Below are 8,849 nucleotides of genomic sequence, written 5' to 3'. Positions count from 1 at the left end.
AAATATTTGTAAATTAGAATTATTATAACTCAAAATTAAAATATAGAATGAAAAAATGAATATTACAATCATTATAAGCAATAAAAAGTAATAATTATAGACAAAGATTGATTTTTACACAGTCTAATCAAAATGTGTAAAACATTCAAAACATGACATTTAGGGGTTAGGGTTAGGGTTTGAGGTTTAGGGTTCATATTTCCAACACTATGGGTTTTAATATAACAGTTTGGTTTTGGTTATATTGTGTTTGGTTTAAGGTGGTAATTTGGATACACTAATATGATAACCATTTGAAAATGTAAAAAATTTTGAAATTACTTTTCGGTGATTTCCGGTTATGGGTCGGTTAGATGAATATATAACCATAAATAACCCAAATGTTATCCAAATTAGATAGATTAACTTAATATAACCGATAATTAACCGAATATAACCATAATTAACCGAAAATAATGGAAAAAAATAGTTTCTGGTTCGGTTCGGTTTGGTCGGTTATTTAGTAATTCTAATTTGAGGGTTGGCTGAGTTATGGTAAAGTTATGGCTGAGTTATGCAACAGATATATTAATTTATTATATACCCTCTCGAGAATACAAAAGTGTTGTTGGGGAGACGCAAACAATAATTATGTTTATTGTTAAGAACCACACGCGTAATAAATGAGATTTTAGCGATTTTTTATTTAAAAAGAATTAAAAATTTGAATTTGAATTTTTAAATTTTTCTTTTTTTAATAAAAGTATTTCTCAAACAATTGACTGATATGGCGGTGTTATCGACATAAACAGCTGACTTATGAAATATGTGTAAATTAGAATTATTATAACTCAAAATTAAAATATAGAATGAAAAAATGAATATTACAATCATTATAAGCAATAAAAAGTAATAATTATAGACAAAAATTGATTTTTACACAGTCTAATCAAAATGTGTAAAACATTCAAAAAATGACATTTAGGGGNTTTTTATCACAAGATATTATTGCAAATAATTAAATAATTATTATTCAAATTTAGAATTTTATTTTTCTAAAAGTATTTCTCCAACAATTGAATATTAAAATTATTATAACTCAAAATTTAAATTTAGAATGAAAATATGTCTATTATTAAGTTAATTGATGGTTTCCTGCCAAAATATCGCTTTACAGCTTAGTTATAATCATTACGGGAAAACAAAAGGTCATGTGACGGCTGAGTTAGAGTGAGTTATGGCAGAGTTATCACAAGTAACAATCTGAAAGTAAATGGATTATATATATGACTTTACGGCTGAGTTATAATATTTAGGGGAAAACGAAAGGTCATGTGACGGCTGAGTTAGAGTGAGTTATGGCAGAGTTATCACAAGTAACAATCTGAAAGTAAATGGATTATATATATGACTTTACGGCTGAGTTATAATATTTACAGGAAAACGAAAAGTCTCCTCGATTCATGTTACGACTTAGTTATTGTGTTTTATGGCTGAGTTATCACGAGAAACAATATGAAAGTAAATGACTGATATATATGACTTTACGGCTGAGTTATAATATTTACGGGAAGACGAAAGGTCTCGTCGACTCCACTAGTTTCTGTAGACTCTTTCGCCGAAAACTCTACACAGAGACGTAGCTGATCGGTTTTCCATAGCCCCAAAAAACATTGCAACTGTCGATCATTGGAGACAAAAACTGGTGGAGTATCATGCGCCATTAGTTTCAGTGCCTTGTTCGAGAACATGTAGCTCAGCTTTAGCTCATGGCTAAATGCGTCCAATCCGTAGTCTTCAAGAACAAGCTTCACAAGTTTGTCGTGTGTTGTGCCTCCATCTATTTGCACAACTATACAACCTCTATCATCGGTGTTAAATACATATCTCTGTGTCTTTACCCAATTACCAGAAACAACTAGAACCGGAACTGAATCCATGAAAGAAAAATGAAGAACAAGGTGAAGAAGAAGTAGAAGAACAAGGTGAAGAACAATGTGAAGAAGAAGTAGAAAGAACTAGGTGAAGAACAATGTGAAGAAGAAGTCGAAAGAACTAGGTGAAGAAGAAAAGTGAAGAAGAAGTATAAGAACGAGAGTCAGCCATCAAACAATTAATAAGATGACATGGAATGCTGACATGGATGTTGCTTTCGACGTGGCAAGTCAGCCATCAAACAATTAATAACTCAGCCTATATAAAACTCAGCCACAACATAAAAAATATTACAGTAATTAAAAAAACATTACAGTAATCAAAAATCAAAAAAATTGCTGCCAAATTCAGTCGTATCGTTTAATAAGTCAGCCGTAACTGAATAACATTCTAGTAATTATTATTTTTTGTTAATAAGTCAACTATCAAATGGTTGAGTTGTATGATAAGTCAGCCTATCACGACTGAGTTGTACGATAAGTCAGCCTATTACGGTTGAGTTGTACGATAACTCAACCGTAACAGTTGCTCATAAGTCAACTGTGTCGTAGTGATAACTCAGCCAAACTTTTGACAACTCAACCATCGGGTGAAAACTCAGCCGTAAGGACAGTTGAGTTATAGCATAACTTAACCAAATTTTAATAAGTCAGCCGTAAGGACGGTTGAGTTATAGCATAACTCAACCAGATTTTAATAAGTCAACCGTAAGGACGGTTGAGTTATAGCATAACTCAACCAGATTTTAATAAGTCAACCGTAACGCTTGGTTGAGTTATGCTATAACTCAACCGTCCGCTCTTACCCAAATGTTTTTTTCCATAACTCATCCGCAACATTTATCTGTAACGCGTTATGGCTGAGTTATAGTTACACGTCAGCAATTTCTGATGTGGGGTCTGACAATGACATTTTGTAATAACGTTTTTTTCAGTAACATAAAACAAAGGCACATTAGGTATTTTGAAAATACCCAAAATATTCTAGTAATAAAATCTTATTTTTCGGATTATGGTAATATTACCTAATTTGGATAATACTTAGTAAATCACCCTTTTAAATAATGGGCATAGGTTGCTGCTTGCTTTGTTCATGTGATTTTCATTGTCGCTATGTACTTTATTTCAGGCTTTGGATCGGATGATGACTTTTATGGGCTCTGTTTAAGAATTCTGGGAATTGGGCTCTGGTGTTAATTGGCCCACCATAATTCTTTATTTCTTCTTTTAGGGTCCATTAGTTGATGAGACGTTGTCGTTTGGAGCATCGTCTCCTTCCATCCCCTTTGTCTGAAAACAAAACGGAACGGAGGACTTAAGGAGTGAGGAGTGAGGAGTGATCTGAGCTTTCGGTATTGAGAAGAGGTACCTCCCCTTGGTCCTTCTTCTTCTAGATCTCTATGTTTCGCTTTAATTATAGTTTTGGTTCTGTGAAACAGGTGGGCGTTGATTGATTTGTTTGACTTTCTCTCTCTCTCTCTCTCTCTCTCTTTCTCTAAATCAGAACACAATCGTCGCCTACGTGCTTGCTTAAGGTAACAACATAGACTTGTTCTACTGATTTCGTCGATGAATTTGCTTTTCTATTTTATTTTTGGTTACAGTTACAATTTAAAGGTTTAATTATTTTGTGAATCAGGGCAAGGAGATCATCATTGAAGGAGGTAGAGAGAGAATGTACATCTAATTCCATAAATGACACCATTCTATGAGCCAACGTCCAAGAAGCAGAAGAAGAAGAAGAACACCTCCAGGTTTTGTTTCATATCATCATCCTTCACTTATGTATGATTCTGTGTTATTATTTGTTCCTTGTGTTGCTTTGAAATCTGTTAATGATCAGTGTTTCTCTTCATATTAAATTTTGAAAACAATCTGCTTAACTGGGTATTTTATTGTTGTAGGGACCTGAGACGAAGTGGAATTGATAATGATATTGGTTGTTCCTGTTCTCGTAGTGTCACCACATTGCTATAAGTATGTCTGATTTAGCCTTATTTATGATGTCAAACTATTTTTCTATGTGAATTCATTATCTTCATAAAGTTGGTACCTTTATGTGTGTGTTTTGATTGCATATCCACAGGCGGACATCCTTGTTCATGGTTATGTTGGTTTGCCTTGAAGGTCTTAGACCAAGTCTTCTCAAAGGTACACTCTTCTTATTGATTGTTGATGGTTTTATTTGATGGATCTTTTTGGTCTTCTCTTGGCTACATCTTCAGGTAGTAGTATTCTTCCTCTTAACCGATTTTTGTTTTGTTCTTTCTATATAAGTGCAAAAACATCTCTGTCTCTCTTTGTTGCAGATCATGAGGAACCAGGATTACTGTGAGGGAGGTTCGAAGAGAAAGAATAAACATTGTGGGAGAGTGTTTGATTTCTGAGTTCAACTTTCAGGTTACCTCACATCTATACACATTTTAGCATATCAGTTGTTTTATTTAATATTGGCTAGTGTTGGTCCTTTGTTTCTTTTGTTATTGAACTTTTCAGTTAACAGTAATGTCGCTGATCTTCCTAGTGATGTTGGCATGTATGTTTTAGCTTTTAAGCCTAAGACCCTATATTTTAGTGGAGGAGGATGTTTTGATCGGCTGGTGATGGTTTTGATGGATCGTTTTGTCTTCTCTACGCTGCATCTTCAGGTAGTCTTCTTCCTCTTAACTGATTTTTGTTCTAGGGTTTGGTTTCTACATTGCATCGGTTGCTTTATATATGTTCATGCTATGTACTTGTTTTTAATGTTTTTGNAAACTATTTTTCTATGTGAATTCATTATCTTCATAAAGTTGGTACCTTTATGTGTGTGTTTTGATTGCATATCCACAGGCGGACATCCTTGTTCATGGTTATGTTGGTTTGCCTTGAAGGTCTTAGACCAAGTCTTCTCAAAGGTACACTCTTCTTATTGATTGTTGATGGTTTTATTTGATGGATCTTTTTGGTCTTCTCTTGGCTACATCTTCAGGTAGTAGTATTCTTCCTCTTAACCGATTTTTGTTTTGTTCTTTCTATATAAGTGCAAAAACATCTCTGTCTCTCTTTGTTGCAGATCATGAGGAACCAGGATTACTGTGAGGGAGGTTCGAAGAGAAAGAATAAACATTGTGGGAGAGTGTTTGATTTCTGAGTTCAACTTTCAGGTTACCTCACATCTATACACATTTTAGCATATCAGTTGTTTTATTTAATATTGGCTAGTGTTGGTCCTTTGTTTCTTTTGTTATTGAACTTTTCAGTTAACAGTAATGTCGCTGATCTTCCTAGTGATGTTGGCATGTATGTTTTAGCTTTTAAGCCTAAGACCCTATATTTTAGTGGAGGAGGATGTTTTGATCGGCTGGTGATGGTTTTGATGGATCGTTTTGTCTTCTCTACGCTGCATCTTCAGGTAGTCTTCTTCCTCTTAACTGATTTTTGTTCTAGGGTTTGGTTTCTACATTGCATCGGTTGCTTTATATATGTTCATGCTATGTACTTGTTTTTAATGTTTTTTCAGGCTTTTGATGATGCTTTTATTGATGAGAGTGATGGCTTTGATGGACACGCTTCTTCTCTGTGCTACTTCTTCAAAGGGTTTTGTTCACACACGTCTTTAACTTCTTTTTTTTGTTTTGTTTGTTCCTTACGTTTTTTTCTTCGTTTTTGCAGGTGTTTTGGAAGCCAGTTATGATATGATCATGGCGTATTCTTCTCCATGCTGCCACGTCTTCAGCCACGTTCTCACAGGTTCCTTGATCTATTTGATTCTGTATTGTCTCTTTGGTTCAGTGATTTTTTCTGGTTACATGTTATTAACCTTTCGTTTTTTGTTTTGTTGGTTTAGATTCGTGGAGGCTTTGATCGGTGATGGCTTTGACTGATCGTTGTTACTCTAATTCATGTTATTCTTCTAGGGTTTGGTTTCTAAATTGAATCGTTCTACGCTTTTTCTAATTTATTATGTTCATGCGAGTTTTAACTCTTCTTGGCTCTGTCAATTTTAGATTGTGGAGGAAAGAGGATGCTTTGATCGGTTGGTGATGGTTTTGATGGATCGTTTTTGTCTTCAGGTAGTCGTCTTCCTCTTCACCGATTCTTTTTTTTAACTGTTCTATATAAAGTGAAAAAAACATCTCTGTTTCTCTTTGACGCAGATCATAAGGCACCAGGTGGGAGGTTCGAAGAGAAAAAAAAAACATTGTGGGGAGTGCGTATGATCAGGTTACCTAACATCTACATTGCATCGGATGCGTTATATATGGTCATGTTATTTACTTGTTGTTATGTTGTTTCAGGTTTTGGATGATACTTTTATCAATGAGAGTGATGGCGTTGATGGACACACTTCTTCTCTGTGCTACGCCTTTAAGTGTTTTCTTCTTCCTCTTCTCACGTCTTTTACTTCTTTTTTTTTTGTTTTGTTTTGTTCCTGTTCTTTCTTCGCTTTGCAGTTCTTTTGGAAGCAAACCATGATCCAATCATCAGTATTCTAATCCATGTTATTGTCTTCAAGCGTCCTCATGGGTTCCTTGCTCCAATCATCACTCTCTTACTCATATTGCTCTTCTAGAGTTTGGTTTCTAAATTGTTTATTCAAAGTTTTTTTATTATGTTCATGCGACTCTTAACTCTACTTGGCTCTGTTAATTTTAGATTGTGGAGGAGGATGCTTTGATCGGTTGGTGACAGTTTTGATGGCTTGTATTTGTCCTCTCTGCGTGGCCTACGTCCTTAAAAAGGTATCAAATCATAAACTGGTTTTAATAAAAATTGGATTGATGAATGTGCTTTTTTTTTTTTTTGGTTACTATGACAGTTTAAAGTTTAATTATCTATATGTGATTGCTTTGTGCTTATAGTGTAAAGTTGGTTCTTCTCATTGAGGGAGACACTGGTTCGGGTAAGACTATACGATTACCACAATATCTCCATGGAGCTGGTTTGAAAGGTACGACCTACTACTTTCCCTAACTTGCAGCATGTAGTACTAAAACACACATATTTCTTACAAATTGGTGTGTGTGTGTGTGTGTGTGTAGGTGTGTGTGTGTGTTATTCTTTAACGGACAACTGTTAGCTTGTTGAGAACCTACTTTGCCGTTTCTTATTTTCCTGTGAAAGTTGTCCTTTGTTTCTTCAAAAGCGTTTTTTATTAAAGGTGTACTTCCATGTAGGAAAGAGCAAAGAGCAAGTTGAGGCGCTGTCAAAAAGAGTTGTCTCATCGTGCGGCTGTGCCAGGTTTGTAGTTCATGTCTCTGCTTTGTATTTTCGAGACCTCTAGTTTCATGGATTAACATTGCAGGATGTACAAGGATGGTAGCATCATTCCATTAGATGATTATTTGTGTTTTGCCGCAAATATTTCATACATGCTGGGATATGGTAGTCCCCAGATGAAAGAGCTCATGAGGCTTTATCTCGCCATGCCGTTGAGTATGTTGGTTGTGGAAAGAGAGAGAGAGAGAGAGAGAGAGATGAAATGGCTGAGGTATATCTCTCTCATTCTGAATCTGCATATTGTTCATACAGTTCATACATTTGATCTAATGGGGTCTTCACTATTATTTAAGTTCAACTACTTTTTAACTGTTCTTATTATTGCAGGATAGAGAGCTATTAGAACCAGTAGCTACAACACAAAGCAAGCCGCAGGAAATATCAAGTTACTCTTACCGAAGCAAGCACATGCATTGTGAGTCGAATTTGTCTTTTAAAAGTTGTTGTTTTTTGCTTCCTGTTTACAGTTTAAATGGAGACTGAGATTTTTGTTTTATGATGTTTCTCTTGTAGATATGGAGAATTAGGGTTCCTGGAGGTTCGAACTCGAAGCCATGGGTGCTTATCTATCTATGGTCCAATTTACTCGCTCAGGGTTTGTTCTCAGACCTCTATTATATTGGCAAACCCTCTTCTCTCTCTCATATGGACTGATCCTTTAAAGCATTTCTAATGTTACTCAGATTGATAGAATTGCTCGTGTTGCCTTCGAGAGTCGAGACTGCTCGGCGTGGCAAGCTGTGTACTGCTGACAAAGCTAATGTCTATGGTTGATAATTACGTTTTCTTTAACTTGTTTTCCTCTCTCTTGTTTCATGTGCAACACATATAACACTGATGGTAATGCAATTTGTTCTCTGCAGGCCTCAATTTATGGAAGAAACGAGCAAGAGAGCCTCTGAATATCCTAATGTTGAGCTGTCACATATGTATGTTGACAAAACTGCGATGACCCGCCAACAGGTAAATTCTTTGGCCAAACTAGTCAGCCTTGATAATTCTTTTGAAAATTGTCTAAATAATTACTATGGGGTGATTGTTTCGTATATAGGCAGTTTGAGACCATTTTTGTTGATATATTATCCGGTTAAGCTTCATTGATCACAGGAAGCTCTGGAATGCTGGCATGCCGTCCATTGCTCAAGTATTTCTAAATAGCCAGATTCTTCTTGTCCAGTAAGGTTTTTTTTAGCATGTTCATGTTGTTTGGATCTTTGTGTCAGTTTTCTTCACGTATCTTTATGGGGTGGTTGTTTTCTTGTCAGGTGTGTCGATATTGCCAGCAGCGACCGGAAAATTCAGTATGTTGTGTTCGCCAAACAACGGAAAATTTCTGGATGTGTGTTATGTATGTCAAATGATTACTTACACAATCTCATCAAGCACCGCTTGAGAGATCTTTCCTACCGTTAAGTGTAAGCAAACTACTTGTTTCCCCTCAATTTATCTTTGGATTTGTTACATAGCGCTCTAATCAAACGGAATATGGAAATTGCAGGTCTCAGAAGTTCGAAGACCCAGCAGAAGGGGAGGATACACAGGTGGCAAAACTTCAAGAAATTATACGACCATCTCAGTACTGGATTCCGTGCCTTGGTGGATGGAACTCGGTAAGCTGTGTCCGTCTCCACCGCAAGTCTAAAAATCATCCCAATTGGGTTGTTTTTGGAGAAA

General features: G+C 35.7%; 1 long non-coding RNA gene across 17 annotated transcripts in view; it reads left to right on the top strand.

Moving 5' to 3' along the window:
- The window catches only part of LOC104716513, a 13,169-nt gene extending 4,331 nt beyond the window's left edge, over positions 1–8,838 (top strand). The window contains exons 1-24 of one of the 17 annotated variants that reach the window (XR_756079.2): positions 3,184–3,278; positions 3,353–3,448; positions 3,553–3,667; positions 3,818–3,890; positions 4,000–4,138; positions 4,223–4,313; positions 4,461–4,561; positions 5,416–5,492; positions 5,568–5,645; positions 5,743–5,813; positions 5,903–5,968; positions 6,053–6,119; positions 6,194–6,469; positions 6,552–6,637; positions 6,758–6,846; positions 7,073–7,136; positions 7,201–7,386; positions 7,503–7,590; positions 7,689–7,770; positions 7,859–7,944; positions 8,039–8,138; positions 8,283–8,351; positions 8,441–8,590; positions 8,674–8,838. This is a non-coding gene — a long non-coding RNA (uncharacterized LOC104716513). The other 16 variants (XR_756075.2, XR_756081.2, XR_756082.2 and 13 more) reach the window with 16 other exon arrangements.

The sequence above is a fragment of the Camelina sativa genome, chromosome 10, assembly GCF_000633955.1.
Source record: "Camelina sativa cultivar DH55 chromosome 10, Cs, whole genome shotgun sequence".
In the NCBI taxonomy this organism is placed as follows: Eukaryota; Viridiplantae; Streptophyta; class Magnoliopsida; order Brassicales; family Brassicaceae; genus Camelina; species Camelina sativa.
The sequence above is the reverse complement of the archived record's forward strand: the minus strand, read 5'-3'. Positions and strand labels throughout refer to the sequence as shown.